Below are 16,902 nucleotides of genomic sequence, written 5' to 3'. Positions count from 1 at the left end.
TGCCAGTTATTTTGGCCTGCTGAATTAGATATATGAGGCTGGACCTGCTTGCAGCGATGTTGGATGCCTCACCTACGGATGGACGCATCGCGTAGGATTTCCGGTTTGTGAGGAAGGGCACTCTAAATTCTCGCTGCATCCAGGGTTCCCCAGCAATTGCGGATCTGAATGTTAGTACCCCATTAAGTAAGTGTGCTATTCTGTATTTTCCTTACTGTTTATTTTTGTAGTATTTAGTCATATCCCGCAAAGTAGTGAAATTAGCCTACTCTTTTAACTAGTAACTGTAACTGCTGTTTTGTTTCTAGCCTTCTGTGGAACTATTTTAAGTATGCTGTGTTTTTTGAAGTTTGCCTAACCCTTAATTGATAAAGTCTCGAAATAAGTGTTGCAGGTGCAGCTGCAAAACAAAGAAAGGGGAGATGTGGGAGAGGCATTGGCCTGTCAGCCTTACACAGCCTCTGAGCAATAGCTAGGCTTTGATGAAGAACAGGCCTTGGAAGACAGATAACAAACTGCTGAGTTGTGCCAAGGGGGCAGGCAAAAACAGCGGACAGCTGCAACACTGAACTGTGAAAAAGCACTAAGCTGTGAGAAGTTACCATCGCGGTAGGGCGGAATGGGCCAGGGAATATGGGGAATTAGTTCAATTGACCCATGAAACTGATAATGGACCAGCCTCTACCTCTCAAAAATTTGCTCTTTTTTGCCAACTCTGGGGTACACGTCACATCACAGCTATACCACATTCCCCCACGGGGCAAGCCATAGTGGAGAGAGCGCATCAAACTTTAAAAGCGCTTTTGCAAAAACAAAAAGGGGGAGAGGTCTTGGCTGCTGCAGAACCACTCGCAAAAGCGGTGTATGTGTTAAATTACTTACGGCTCACAGGTGATAGGGAGGAACCACCAGTAGTAATACATAGTATGGGTCTGAAATCTGATATAAGCCGGTGTGGAGATGGTGCTTTTGCTCAGTACAAAGATGTTGCTACAGGAGAGTGGAAAGGACCTGCAGAACTAACAATGACGGGTCGAGGCTATGCCTGCGTTATTACCGATACCGGCACTAGATGGGTTCCGAGTCGATGGGTGCGACCCTGGAAGAAGGAAGTTAAGAAAGATGAAACAGAAACCGAATGAGATATTAACTTGGAGCAAGGGTTATGTTTGTGTCTTCACAGATGCCGGCTCTCGCTGGGTTCCTGCTCGGTGTGTTCGGCCTCTATTGGAACCTGCCTCAGGGTGAAGGATGGGTGGTCTCACAACCAAACGCCACCGCAAGCCCTGAAAATCCGTTCTCTACATGCTTGGTAGAAATACCTGTGGATACATGGCCGAACCCACTGCAGTTTTGGCTTAGCAAACAAACTAATGCTACTTCTTTGACTTTAAGTGGTCTTTTAACTCATGTTGATAGTGTCAGACATGCTACGTTACAAAATAGAGCTGCGATTGACTTTTGCTTCTAGCGCAAGGACATGGTTGTGCTGAATTTGGAGGAATGTGTTGTATGAATCTATCCGATCATTCAGAATCTGTTTTTAAAAGCATTCAGCAATTGAAGGATGGAGTCAAACGCTTAACAGAAGATGATGGCTTGGACTGGCTGACAAGGATGTTTAAAGGTTGGGGATTATCTGGTGGGTTGATAACATTAGTCAAAACTGTAGGAGTAGTCTTTTTGATTGTAGTGACTGTGCTCTCAACGTTGCCTTGCCTTATAGGTCTTCTGCAAAGTGTCCTGCAGAGGACTGTCGGTGCAATGTTTTTAGCACAGGAACACAGGGGAGTCTGGATCGCTCAAAAACAAAAAGGGGGAATTGTGGCATCGCTGGAGAACAACGGACATGTTGTGAGTGATCCAGACCAAGGGGCCTCACTGTAACAGCAAGCTGCAGCTGTGTTCAAGGACATAAACAAGGCCGAGACGGCCTGAGAACCTACATTCCTGGCCAAGTGATAAAGAAGTTGGAATGTCGAAAACAGGGGGTCTACCTGGGGGGAGAGCAGCGCGTGGACACCACACTGGGACCAATCATAGGGGGCAGAAGGGCACGTGAACAAGTAGCTTTAGCCTATTAGCAATAAGATAGCGGCGCGTGAAGCTTGAGATAGAGTATAAATTGCTGTGTAGCCTTTAATAAAGTGGCATCAACTCGATCACATTGGTCGTCTAAGTTGTGTCCGAGACTTCCGCGTTGGCACCATCTCCCAAGGGATTTTGTCAAGTAGGTGCCTAAACAAGTGAAAGTCAGTGTCATGTCCCACTCAGATGAGGGAGACAAGTCACTCAGGTTCGCAAATCCCCAATGGAGCGGACAACAAGTCTCCAAGTCCAAACATTTATTAACTACTCACAATGTACTAATTGAACACACGATAATTGGCTAAGTATATAGCAAGTTGTGGCAAGCAATACAATATGCCTTGCATTTCTTAATGGGAAAGGGAAAAGAGGGAGATAGAGGGAATGGGGAAATACAGATCACCGGTCTGGGTTTCTGCGCTGATCCCACCGGCGAGGGTTCCAGGAGGCACAGGAGGCAGCCGTCTTTTTTGCTGGCATCCGTCTTCTTCGCTTCACTGCACTCTCCCGGGCCCCCCCCTTTCTTCCCCCCCCTTGATTTTACCCACTTTCCTTGGGTCCGTCCCCTAGGTCGACACACATACCTACATATCCCATGTACGGGGAGGGGTAAGGTGTTTCATGGGATGATGTAATTAGCATGATCATGTTAGCCCTCGTTAGCATATTGAGGGGTGTTAACTTTAATATGCATTTCGTGGATAATGAAGCAAAGGTCATTCACCGGACAGATGGCCCTTGAAATTTGTCCAGGTGCACCAGAGCAGGGCTGTCCTGTCTCCACAGGACTCCCTCCTCCAGCTGCATCTTGTGTTATTCGGGCAGCCTTATCAGCTTCGACCTCCCCACTATCCACCCTGTGACTCATAGTTTTGTCTTGCGAGTGTTTGAGGCATTTCTTCAATCAGCCTCAACTTTTGCTTTCTCAGGCTGTTTTTCTTAGTTTCTCGCAGGCCTGGTTTCTCGTCTCTCACAGTCAGCCCTTTGGAAGTCCAGGATGTCAGTTCTGCTGCCCCCTCTCCTGGCCTCTCTAAGAATAGAGAACTCTATTATTTCATGATCGCTGTGCCCTAGTCAGCCTCCAACCGCCACATCATCCACCAGTCCTTCTCTGTTCACAAAGAGGAGATCCAGCAGGGTACCTTCTCTGGTCGGTTCACTCACCAGCTGCGTCAGGAAGCTCTCTCCCACACATTCCAGGAATCTCCGGGACTGATCCCGCTCTGCTGTGTTGTATTTCCAGCAGATGTCTGGGAAGTTAAAGTCTCCCACAAGAACAAGGGCAAGCGATCGTGAGATTTCTCCTAAATGCCTATAGAATATTTCATCCATCTCTCTGTCCTGGGTGGGTGGCCTGTAGTAGACTCCTACTACAACATCTGCCCTGTTGGCCTTCCCCCTGATTCATACACAAAGACACTCCACCCTGTCTTCACTACACTTGTGCTCAAAGCAATCATAACAGTCCCTAACATACAGCGCCACCCCACCCCCTCTCCTTCGTTGTCTGTCCCTCCTAAAGAGCTTGTAGCCATCAACAGGCGCACTCCAGTCATGGGAGACATCCCACCATGTTTCTGTGATAGCCACAACATCATAATTTTCCTGTTTCATCATGGCTTCAAGCTCCTCCTGTTTGTTACCCATGCTGTGTGCATTGGTATACATGCACTTCAGATGGGCTGGTGTTTTGTCCCCTTCCCCCTTCAAATCTAGTTTAAAGCTCTGTCAATGAGCCCAGCTAACTCCTGCCCCAAGATCCTCTTCCTCCTCTGGGACAGGTGCATTCCATCTAATGCCAAATGGTCTGGTGCCCTGTATACCAACCCATGATTGAAAAATCCAAAGCCCTGATGGTAACACCAGTCTTGGAGCCACAAGTTCATCTGTTGAGTTCTCCTGTATTCTTCTTCATCCATCCCCCCAACTGAATGGATGGAGGAGAACACAATTTGTGGCCCTGACCCCTTAACCAATTTCCCCAAGGACCTGAAATCTCTCTTCATTGCTTTAGGACTTCTCCTAGTAATGTCGTCACTACCTACCTGAAAAACCAGGAAAGGGTAGTAGTCCTTGGGTCTCACTAGAATGGGGAGTTTTGCCTTGAGGTCCTTGACATGGGCCCCAGGGAGGCAGCAGACTTCCCTATGAAGCGGGTCTGGTCTGCATATGGGGCCTTCGGTACCCCTCAGAATGGAGTCACCCACTACAATGGCTCTTCTGGGGTTCTTTTTAGAATTGGTTTTAATACATGGTTGTCCTGGTTTCGACCAGGATAGAGTTAACTTTCCCTAGGTTGAGAGGGAGCACAGCTAGAGGTCCGGTCCTGATCAGTCATTGGAGTATTTCATACCATGTGAAGTCATGCCCAGGGATACAGGTGGGTGGGCTCTCTCTGGCGCTAGCCATTTTCGGGTTTCCGGTCCGGTTTCGTGTTGCTGTGGGGACGGTCTCCATGTTCGGTAAGCCACTGCTGCATTTTATCCATTTCTTTTTGGACTCACTATTGTTACTGTTGTTCTCTTGTTATATTTAGTAAATTCTTTTTATTCAACCTACGAATTTTCTTCTTTTTTGTCCCTCCCCTATTTCACCAGGGAGGGGCGGGGGGAGGGAAGTAAACAACTGGCCACGTGGCATCTGGCTGCCAGCTGAGTTCAAACCTCAACAATGGTCTAGAGCGACCCGGCCTTGGTGGACCTTGGTCTTCCTCCTTTTTTGACTCATTTTCTTCGTCCTTCTCTACTTCATTCAAAAGTTCCAGGGCCCCGAATCTATTGTGAAGGGACACCATGGAGGGTGAGGGAGGTCGGGAGAGGATTTTCCTGCCTCCCTGAGCAGGGACCTGTTTCCAGCCTCCCCCATCTCTTAGGTCCCTTCCTTCTGCCTGGTAGCAAGAGGGTGAGGGATCAGCTCCCTCTTTTGGAGCCTCTATTTGCTTCTGTTGCTTTAGGGGTGCTAGGGTGTTACTCCACCAATCAATTTCCCTTTTGCACTCCCTAATACTTCTTAACCTTTCAACCTCTTCTTTGAGTTCCGCCACCAGGCTGAGCAGGTCATCTAGCTGATGGCAGCACAAAAAAAAAGGTTGAAGTTTGAAAGTTTGTGGTATATGAAGTACTCATTCACTAGCAATTATAAGTTTTAGCAGTTCTTCTTTCCTCCTTATTTTTTAAAAATTCTTGTGGACGTTTCTAACATTAGAATCTCTCTGAATAGTTGAAGAAACTGCTTAATTTTCTGCCTGAGTTTTCCTTCTTAGAGATGTGTTTTTCTGAGACTTTCAAAGAGTCATATTTGGAGAAAATTATGCTGTATTTCTGTCAATCCTTCCATAAAGAACATTTGGAACTTCCAACTATTTCCACAGAGTTTCCATGCACCTGGAATTCAGCCGCTGCTGAGAATGTCCTAGCATATACATCATTTTTTGTCTGTGTGAGAAAATTTTGCCCAAGCTTCCTTTGAGAAGCACTAACATATTCATGCTGTGTTACGACCCGGACTGGGAGCCCAGAGAGTCATAAAGATTCTGTGGTCCCCTTGGGTTAAATTAAGGTGAAACGACACCAAATGACCGATTAAAATGTTTTACTTGCATTAGAAACAGCTTAAACTTTGAAAAGGATAAGCAATGTGGTGTCTTATAAAACTATAAGAAAGAAAAGAAAGGAAAGAAAAGAAAAAGAAAGGAGAGAAAGAGAGTCAAAGAAATACAGATCACCACCTGAGGATCCAGCGTTGTCTCAGGTCCGGTAATCTTGGGTGGTGGGTGCACACACAGCAAAGCCCATTTGTCCTCTCTACTATCCCATTAGCTTGTGGGTAGTAGGGAGTGTGAAATACCCATTTTATTCCTTCCCCTTTTGTGCATTCCTGCACCACCCTGGCAGTAAAGTGGCTGCCATTGTCTGATTGAATTGACTGATGTTTTGGTAAGTGACTAAACCACAGTTTCAACCCTTTTACTGTATTTTCTCCAGTTGCCCGTGCAACAGCCTCAGCCTGGGTGAGCCCCGATAATACTTCCACCCCTATGAGAATGTATTGCTTCCCATTTGATTTTTAAAAGGGTCCTATATAATCAATCTGCCAAGTCTCCCAGAGACCAAAGTGGAGAGGGGGTTCTTGCAAGGGGTGTCTTTCTAATCGAGTGCGACATTGACCACAAGCAGAAATAATCGTGTTGCACAGTTTTTGAGTCACAGGCCAACCCCTGCCACCAGCTTCTCTAAACAGATCTTTGGCCCCTGAGTGACCGTGTTTCATGTGTAACCACTCTAATAGATGTTCCCACTTTTCCCCATCAGCTTCTGCTGCCATTGTAGCTAAATGGGTTAATGAATCTACTTGATTATTCCAAATGTGGGCTGGGTGATTTCCTTTTTGGTGTGCAGCTACCCATACCACCAGGAAACTTCCCTGTTTGACAACATTTAAGATTTCTTCACACTTTTCTTTTTGCCACATGGGTACCTGGATGACTTCCCTCTGATTTTCTTCTCAGAAGGTGTCCTGGTTTAGCTAGGATAGGGTTAAGTTTTGCCAGCAGTGGGGGGGGAAGCTCTAGCCGGGTTATTCACATACCATGCTGACATCACTTCACGTCCTGGTGCCATAGGGCGGGAAGTATAAGTGAGCGCATGGGTTTGTACAGCCGGTCCTCTCACTGCTGTATCGATACATATCTTGCTCTGTTCATTGTTATCACTGTTATTGTTACTGTTGTTGTTTGTTGTGTTGCTGTTGCACTGTTGTATTAAACCTCTCCTTATCTCAGCCCCGGGGCTTTGTATTTCACTCCCTTTGTGGGGGAGGGGCAGCGGCCGCGTGGTCTCAGACCCCTGGAGGGACTAAACAACTTTTGGCGCCCAATGTGGGGCATGAGAGGGCTGAGATAAGGACAAAAGGAGAAGCTGTGTTAGAGCAATCTGTTAGATGTAATTTTTTCTGGTTTTATTTGTATTTGTTTGATAAGAAATGTTTGCAACGCTGATCAATTTGCTTGCGTGGTGGGGCTGGATTAATCCTCATATCCACTCTGTGCTCCTAGTGCTGGTGTTTATTGTTGGTGGAAAATGTGTCAAGGGTTTTATTTTGCTGTACTGGCTACTGTCTGCTTATAATGGCTTTGTGTCACTGCTTGTGGGGGTGAACCGGTACCTGTTTGCTGCCTGGGCTTTTGTTTGGGGTCTCACCCCCTCTATGGGTGAGCCAGGGGAAGAGATCCTCTCGGTTTTTGAGAGTTTCAGCTATCCCTGGAGCACCCAGGCCAGTGTGCTTGCGGCTCTGTGCTTTCTGAGTGTCTGCCAGATCTTGTTTTGGGCCATGCGGTACTTCTCCAACAATAGCACCACCCGGAAACCTGCCCCGGGGGCAGATAGTTATAAATGGCAAGGTGTGTGGGAGAAGATGGGCAAGTGCCTGAGTCAGTGGTCACCCCCAGTGCTTTGGGATTTCACTCCTGAACAAGTGCAGAGTCCTGATAAACTGGTGGAGTGTTTGGAAAAGGTGTGCTGCCAATCTGACAAACCCTGGGAGATGCAGCTCGCTGCGATGTGCTGGGGGCTTGCCCATGCTTACCGCATCGCCCTTAACACTGATCACTGCCCTCAAGGGGGAGAAAGGGCTGCAGGATCTGAAAGTGAACCTGCTGGTACAGCAGCTGGGCCAGGGGGACAGGCAGTGCCAGTACCAGTCGCCTCCACCAGCACAGCAGCTGGGCCAGAGGGACAAGCAGTACCAATATCAGTTGCACCAATACGGAAAACCAAATACACCAGAAAATCCCCTCGCAGTGCACAGGGTGATAATGAACCAGGCCCATCATGAGAGTAGACACCCAGACTCAAACAGTGGACGAAGTGATTATCCAGCTCCGGCAATATGAGGGACATCTCCCTTCCTCCCAACATGCTTTGGTTTCAGCTGTAAAGGAACTGTCTCAGAGGCTCCAAAAAGTGGAACAGGACATGTCCTACGTTCCACCTGCACGGGCCGATGTCTCAGCTATTAGAAGCAGGCGCTTCCCCACCCAAGAGAAAGGCAGTGGAAGGTACACACCACGGGGCACCCTGTGGTTCTTCCTCCGCGACCATGGGGAAAACATGAGGAGGTGGCATGGACAGCCCACTTCTGCCCTAGCTGCACGAGTACAGCAACTGAAAGGGAAGACCACCATGAAAGGGGAGTCTTCCAAGAGAGATGCAGCTCCAGCGTCCAGTCGGAAATCCCCCAGACAGAATAGAATGGCCAACACTATGCTTGACCCTCTTGAGGGGACCAGGAAGTCATTCCTGCAGGAGTCACTCTTAGATCAAGTGAGTGATGGTGAGCAGGATTAGAGGGGCCCTGCCTCCAGCCAGGTGGAGGAAAGGGATAATCGGATTTACTGGAAGGTGTGGATCCGATGGCCTGGCACATCAGAACCACAAGAATATAAGGCCTTGGTAGACACTGGCGCACAGTGCACCCTGATGCCATCAAGCCACAGTGGGGTTGAATCCATCTGCATCTCCGGAGTGACAGGGGGGTCCCAACAGCTGACCCTATTAGAAGCTGAAGTGAGCTTAACTGGGAAGGACTGGCATAAGCACCCCATTGTGACTGGCCCAGATGCCCCGTGCATCCTAGGTATAGACTACCTCAGGAGAGGGTACTTTAAAGACCCAAAAGGGTACCAGTGGGCCCTTGGTATAGCTGCCCTGGAGGAGATTGAGCAATTGACCACCTTACCCGGCCTCTCAGAGGACCCCTCGGTGGTGGGGTTGCTTAAGGTTGAAGAGCAGCGAGTGCCAATTGCCACCAAGACGGTGCACCGGCGGCAGTACCGTACTAACCGAGATTCCCTGGTCCCCATCCATCAGCTGATCCGTTGACTAGAAAGCCAGAAGGTGATCAGCAAGACTCATTCACCTTTCAACAGCCCTATATGGCCAGTGAGAAAACCTAATGGCGAATGGAGACTGACCGTGGACTACCGTGGCCTGAATGAAGTTACGCCAGCGATGAGTGCTGCAGTGCTGGACATGCTAGAGCTCCAGTATGAGCTGGAGTCGAAGGCAGCCAAGTGGTACGCCACGATTGACATCGCTAACGCGTTTTTCTCCATTCCAATAGCACCAGAGTGCAGGCCACAGTTTGCGTTCACTTGGAGGGGTATCCAGTACACCTGGAATCGATTGCTCCAGGGGTGGAACCACAGCTCCACCATTTGCCATAGACTGGTCCATACTGCACTGGAGAAAGGTGGGGCTCCAGAACACCTGCACTTCATTGATGATATCATTGTATGGGGGGACACAGCTGAGGAAGTCTTTGAGAAAGGAGAGAAGGTAATTGAAATCCTCCTGAAGGCTGGTATTGCCATCAAGCGACAGAAAGTTAAGGGGCCTGGAAGGGAGATTCAGTTCCTAGGAATAAAATGGCAAGATGGGCGTCGCCACATCCCAATGGAGGTGATAAACAAGATAACAGCCATGGCCCCACCAACCACCAAAAAGGAGACTCAGTCTTTCCTGGGCACTGTGGGGTTCTGGAGGATGCACATCCCAAACTACAGCCTGATTGTGAGCCCTCTCTACCACGTAACCCGCAAGAAGAACGATTTTAAATGGGGCCCTGAGCAACAACAAGCCTTTGAACAAATTAAGCAGGAGATTACCCAGGCAGTGGCCCTCGGGCCAGTCCGGACAGGGCAGGAGATTAAGAACGTGCTCTACACCGCAGCCGGGGAGAATGGCCCTTCCTGGAGCCTTTGGCAGAGAGCAGATGGGGAATCCCGAGGCCGACCTCTAGGCTTTTGGAGCTGGGGATACAAAGGCTCTGAAGCTAACTATACCCTGACTGAGAAGGAGATACTGGCAGCGTACGAAGGAATTCGAGCTGCCTCAGAAGTGGTCGGCACTGAGACACAGCTCCTCCTGGCACCTCGACTGCCGGTGCTGGGATGGATGTTCAAAGGAAAGGCTCCCTCCACACATCATGCAACAGATGCCACGCGGAGTAAATGGATTGCGTTGATAACACAACGGGCTCAAATAGGAAACCGCGACCCCCCAGGATTAGTGGAAATGATCATGAACTGGCCAGAGAGCAAAGATGCTGGGATGTCACCAGAACAAGAGGTGAAACGTGCTGAGGAGGCCCCACCATATAACGAGCTGCCAGAGGAGGAGAAGCGATATGCCCTGTTCACTGATGGGTCTTGTCGCATTGTGGGAAAACATCGATGATGGAAGGCTGCGGTGTGGCATCCCACACGACCAACCACTGAAGCTGTTGAGGGACAAGGTGAATCGAGCCAGTTCGCAGAGGTGAAAGCCATCCAATTGGCTTTGGAGATTGCTGAGCGAGAAAAGTGGCCGAGGCTCTATCTCTACACTGACTCGTGGGTGGTGGCAAGTGCCCTGTGGATGTGGTTGCAGCAATGGAAACAGAACAACTGGCAACGCAAGGGCAGACCCATCTGGGCCGCTGAAGTATGGCAGGACATTGCAGCCCGGGTGGAGAACCTCGTTATGAAGGTGCGCCACATGGACACCCATATACCCAAGAGTCGAGCCACTGATGAACATCAGCATAACCAGCAGGCGGACCAAGCTGCTACGATCGAGGTGGCTCAGGTGGACTTGGACTGGCAGCGTAAAGGTGAACTGTTCATAGCCCGGTGGGCCCATGAGACCTCGGGCCACCAAGGCAGAGATGCAACATACAGGTGGGCTCGAGATCGAGGGGTGGACCTCACCATTGACACCATCGCAGAGATCATCCACGGATGTGAGACGTGTGCTGCGATCAAACAAGCCAAACGGGTGAAGCCCCAGCAGAACGAAGATCGATGGATGAAATATAAATATGGAGAGGCCTGGCAGATCGACTACATCACACTGCCACAGACCCGCCGAGGCAAGCGCCACGTGCTCACAGTGGTGGAAGCAACCACTGGGTGGCTCGAAACTTATCCAGTGTCCCACGCCACTGCCCGGAATACCATCCTGGGCCTTGAAGAGCGAGTCCTGTGGCAACACGGCACCCCAGAGAGGATTGAGTCGGACAACGGGACTCACTTCCGAAATAACCTCATAGATGCCTGGGCAGAAGAACACGGCATCGAGTGGGTCTACCACATCCCCTACCACGCACCAGCCTCCGGGAAGTTCGAGCGCTACAATGGACTGTTAAAAACTACATTGAGAGCAATGGGGGGTGGAACCTTCAAACACTGGGACACACATCTGACAAAGGCCACTTGGTTAGTGAACACAAGAGGATCTGCCAATCGAGCTGGCCCGGCTCAGTCAAAACTTCCACGTGTTGTGGACGGGGATAAAGTCCCTGTGGTGCGCATGAGGGACCTGCTGGGAAAAATGGTCTGGGTTAGTCCTGCGCCGGGCAAAGGCAAACCCATCCACGGGACTGTTTTTGCTCAAGGACCTGGGTGCACCTGGTGGGTGATGCAGAAGGATGGAGAGGTCCGATTCGTACCACAAGGTGACTTGACTGTGGGTGAAAACACACCGTGAGTTATACTGTGCTTTTGTTAATTTTTCTTTGTCAATGCTAATTGCTAAGTGGCAGCTGGATGTGACGCACATGGTATAGAATAAACGGGTGGATTATGTCCTGGTTTAGCCAGGATAGGGTTAAGTTTCCCCAGCAGTGGGGGGGAGCTCTAGCCGGGTTATTCAGATACCATGCGGACGTCACATCCTGGCGCCATTAGCCCGAGAGAGTCGGTTAACACGTGTGTTATGCCATTGCTCTGTTCCCACTGCTGTATTGGTAGATATCTTGCTCTGTTCATTTTTATCACTGTTATTGTTATTGTTGTTGTTTGTTTTGTTGCTATTGCACTGTTGTATTAAACCTTTCCTTATCTCAACCCCGGGGCTTTGTATTTCACTTCCTTTGTGGGGGAGGGGCAGCGGCTGCGTGGTCTCAGACCCCGGCAGGGACTAAACCACCACACCCACCAGGGATCACGACGATCGATGATGCAGCATCAGCTGGACCCGGGACCGTTAGGACGTCTTGAGATCAGCAGTGGTAGCTATAACCTCTCTTCCTCCTCTCTCTAAACTTAACTTTAATTTTCTCCTTTCTTTCACCCATCTCTAACTATCGCGTGCCGCTTCACGGGCAACACAATAAAGTTGCACTGTTTGATTGATACAATCCCCTTTGGTGTTGGTCACCTTAATTTTGCACTTTCGAGATCGTAGCAAATGAACCATCATGAGTCCACCGAGTGGATCGTGACAAGTCCCCACTATCGAATCTTACTGTACTTACACTGCATTCTGAAAGTTAAACTGAGCATCAATAATTTACTGGTGAGAGAGAAGAGTAGGTGGTATATTTACAGGAAGCTTATTGAAGAAATTATTTTGTTGATGATGTTTTAGAAGGAAGGGTGAACAACCCAAGTTGGACAAATTTGGGAACATGCTCCTTTCTACCTCAAGTGAACATATAGCCTTTTACCTACATTTAAAAAAAATAAAAAAAAGCAAAATTAGGCAACAAGAAATACTAGTAAGCTTTTAAACTTGTAGTTTAAAAAATGAAATAATGTAGAATATATTTCCACAGATTTCTTAAAAGAATTGTGATTGTGGGCTAGTTTTATCTCCTTTCAGGACAAGACGCTAAATAAAAGTACTATAGTTTCTAAGTTTCACAATTACTATTTAATTTACTTATTTTTAAAAGTGAATTTTTATTTGTTCCCCTCCATTTTATGTTTAATTTTATGAAAGTTACATGAAACAAAAGAGTTTTCATCTCAAGAAAAACTAACACTTTATTGGAATATGTTTCTTATTTCAAATGTTCCACAATGATGTTCACAATATAAGGAATGGAACACTTGACTTCATCATAAGAACATGAATATGCAGCTGATCACAAATTATAAGCAAAATTAGGGTTTTTTTTCATAACATAAGCAAAGCAGCAGACAAATGGTGACAGCAATTGGAAAGTAATCTACTCATGCTTTAAGAATATCATATACATAGTGTTATTTTATGTGTGTGCTTACAGAATGGAGTCTGTGATAGTAAATCTGCATTTTTCTATATTTTAAATTGATTCTGGCACAACTGACTGCTGTTTGATCTTCTATCATTAGATGCATTATACATTAGCAGAAAGGCTGGATGAAAATCTATGCACTTACAGTAAGTTAAACTGTGTGTTGCATCCGTCTCTAACAAGACTCAACTTGTTAGAACACATCTGCTTTCCAAGGACATGTCTCTTATTTTTGCCGAACATAGTAGTTCTTGGTAAGTTTCCACAGAAAACTGCTTTGTTTTGATGAACACAAATATGCTGGGGAAGACCGTCTGGGTTACTCCTGCATCGGGTAAAGGTAAACCCATGCGTGGGATTTCTTTCACCCAAGGATCTGGGTGTACCTGGTGGGTAATGCAGGAGGATGGAGAAGTCTGCTGTGTGCCTCAAGGAGATTTGATTTTGGATGAAAATAGCCAATGAATTGAACTGTCAAATAACCCTGTTATTGCAATTGGTGCCTCACAACATCCTCCTGCCACATCCAAAGCCTTCTGCTCTACCGACAGAGCTAGCTCCACCTCATTCCTCCAGCCTTAAAGACTACCATGACAGATGGAACCTGAAAATATGGGCTAAATGAACTCAGCAGACATTTTGGAAGGATGGCCCATAGACTAAGGGAATGATATCTGTGAGACCTGGGAAAGGGGTGGTGATTCCTTAGGATGTATTTGGAACCTGAGCATGACATCAATGGTATGGAATAAGGGGTGGAGACTGTCCTGGTTTTGGCCAGGATAGAGTTAACTTTCCGTGGGCTGAGAGGGAGCACAGCTGAAGGGCTGGGTCCTGACTGATCATTAGACCATTCCATGTCATGTGACGTCAAAGCTCAGCATATAGGCGGGCACGTGCTCTCTCACAGGTGTTGTTTGTTTTCTTTTCAGTTTCTGCATCAGCTGGGCAGGCTTCTCTGGTGGGTCGAGATTGCTGCTGGGGACGGGCTCTGTACCAGTCGCCGTTTGGTGAGCCACTACTGCATTTAACCCCTTTTGGACTACTATCATAACTGTTGTTCTTTTGCTAAGTAAATTTTTGTTATTTAACCTACATTTTTTTTTTTTTCTGTCCCTCCCCTATTTCACCGGGGGAGGGGGGAAGTAAACAACTGGCCACGTGGCAATTTGCTACCGGCCGAGTTCAAACCACAACACACATATAAACTACTACTACCCACACATCCTTCTTGTGTACAAGATTTCTTTAGTGTCCCTCACAATGCAGATTCTGAGAACCTGTATTTCATGTACTGGTACCACAGAGCCTTGGTGCCTGTCATGAGGAGGAACTGCTAAGCACAGCTCATTTGGTGATTTGCCTCCTACCATGTGAGTAAAGCTGCAGCCCCAGCGGTGGGGCAATGTGTGCAGTATAGCAAGGTCTTACATTTCCCTGATTGCAGGTTGTGTCCTTCATCCTGTGATGTACCTGATACTAGGATTGCATGCAGCAGGTAAGGAAAAGGTTGCTGTTTGTAACTTAGTTACCTAAATGTTATAGATTAAGTAGAGTTCTCTCCACTTACCTAGGTAGGGCTAAGAGGTAAGTTAGTGTAAGGGATGTATCAGCCGAGTATCACTGATAGTATGAACCATAACACAAAATCCCTAGTTCTAAGCAAGCAAAATACCTTTCAGAAAGTATAGATAGATAGATAGATAGATAGATAGATAGATAGATAACTTATTTTCACAGAATTCTGTTTAGAAGCATTCCAGTACAACTTAAGGTTATTGGGTTTTTTCTCTCACTGAGCAAAGTCTACCTCACTATCCCCTTGCTTACTGCCCATGAAGATCTCAGGTCTTCCACAACATAGGAAAGGACTATGAAAGAGGGCTGCAGAACTTGGTGCTCTGTTATTCTTGATACCACAAGGTTCAAGGAACTCAGGGGTAGTGGGTTGCTGAAAGCTATTGAACTAGCCAGAACTTTTTGGCTAAAATTTATTAAACAATAAATCCTGTTCCCTCTATGTCAGTGTTTCCACAAAAGGTCAAAACTAATGTCAGTAATCTTCCTTAGTAATGCTTTAACATATCTGTGAATGCTACTTTTATGAGATTGGTCTTATATTTGGGGGTGTGGGGACATGAGGGAAGCTGGTGTGTTTTGCTTACACAAAGGAAACTCAAAACTACAGTAAGAGGTTTTGAATGATAAAAAGTAATAAAAATATGCTTCTATTGGACAAGAGGTAAAATCGTGTAATCTGTAATTATATGCTTTCCATATAATTTCCAAATGTCATCCATGCTTGGAGAGGTGAAGAGATGTAGGAAATAATATTCTAATATACTCTTTGTAAGATGCCAGTAAGGGAGTACAGGTGGGGACAGTATTTTTTCTGTGCATATTTATATGCTGTCAAGTCTTTAGATAAACCATAACTTTCTATGGCATAAGCATCTGTCAATGATATACTCACTCTTAGAACTGAGGTAATAAAATAGCTGACTGCTTACCCTCAGAAATAACACAGACCTAAATCTGGTCTGCTGGCGACAAATGAGACAGGTGGGATGCTGCCGACGCAGAAGTCTCGGACACAACTTAGACGACCAATGTGATCAAGTTGATGCCACTTTATTAAAGGCTACACAGCAATTTATACTCTATCTCAAGCTTCACGCGCCGCTATCTTATTGCTAATAGGCTAAAGCTACTTGTTCATGCGCCCTTCTGCCCCCTATGATTGGTCCCGGTGTGGTGTCCACGCGCTGCTCTCCCCCCAGGTAGACCCCCTGTTTTCGACATTCCAACATCTTTATCTCTTGGCCAGGAATGTAGTTTCTCAGGGCGTCTCGGCCTTGTTTATGTCCTTGAACACAGCTGCAGCTTGCTGTTACAGCGAGGCCCCTTGGTCTGGATCACTCACAACATGTCCGTTGTTCTCCAGCGATGCCACAAATCCCCCTTTTTGTTTTTGAGCGATCCAGACTCCCCTGTGTTCCTGTGCTAAAAACATTGCACCGACAGTCCTCTGCAGGACACTTTGCAGAAGGCCTATAAGGCAAGGCAACGTTGAGAGCACAGTCACTACAATCAAAAGGACTACTCCGAGTTTTGACTAATGTTATCAACCCACCAGATAATCCCCAACCTTTAAACATCCTTGTCAGCCAGTCCAAGCCATCATCTTCTGTTAAGCGTTTGACTCCATCCTTCAATTGCTGAATGCTTTTAAAAACAGATTCTGAATGATCGGATAGATTCATACAACACATTCCTCCAAATTCAGCACAACCATGTCCTTGCGCTAGAAGCAAAAGTCAATCGCAGCTCTATTTTGTAACGTAGCATGTCTGACACTATCAACATCAGTTAAAAGACCACTTAAAGTCAAAGAAGTAGCATTAGTTTGTTTGCTAAGCCAAAACTGCAGTGGGTTCAGCCATGTATCCACAGGTATTTCTACCAAGCATGTAGAGAACGGATTTTCAGGGCTTGCGGTGGCGTTTGGTTGTGAGACCACCCATCCTTCACCCTGAGGCAGGTTCCAATAGAGGCCGAACACACCGAGCAGGAACCCAGCGAGAGCCGGCATCTGTGAAGACACAAACATAACCCTTGCTCCAAGTTAATATCTCATTCGGTTTCTGTTTCATCTTTCTTAACTTCCTTCTTCCAGGGTCGCACCCATCGACTCGGAACCCATCTAGTGCCGGTATCGGTAATAACGCAGGCATAGCCTCGACCCGTCATTGTTAGCTCTGCAGGTCCTTTCCACTC

The 16,902-nt window shown here is 47.1% G+C and overlaps 1 pseudogene; it reads right to left on the bottom strand.

Annotated features, from left to right (window-relative positions):
• The window catches only part of LOC141917605 (poly(A) RNA polymerase GLD2-like), a 99,230-nt pseudogene extending 86,694 nt beyond the window's left edge, over positions 1 to 12,536 (bottom strand).
• Positions 12,537 to 16,902: the final 4,366 nt, after the last annotated feature.

The sequence above is a fragment of the Strix aluco genome, chromosome W, assembly GCF_031877795.1.
Source record: "Strix aluco isolate bStrAlu1 chromosome W, bStrAlu1.hap1, whole genome shotgun sequence".
NCBI lineage: Eukaryota > Metazoa > Chordata > Aves > Strigiformes > Strigidae > Strix > Strix aluco.
This window is presented reverse-complemented; position numbering and strand designations above follow the sequence as displayed.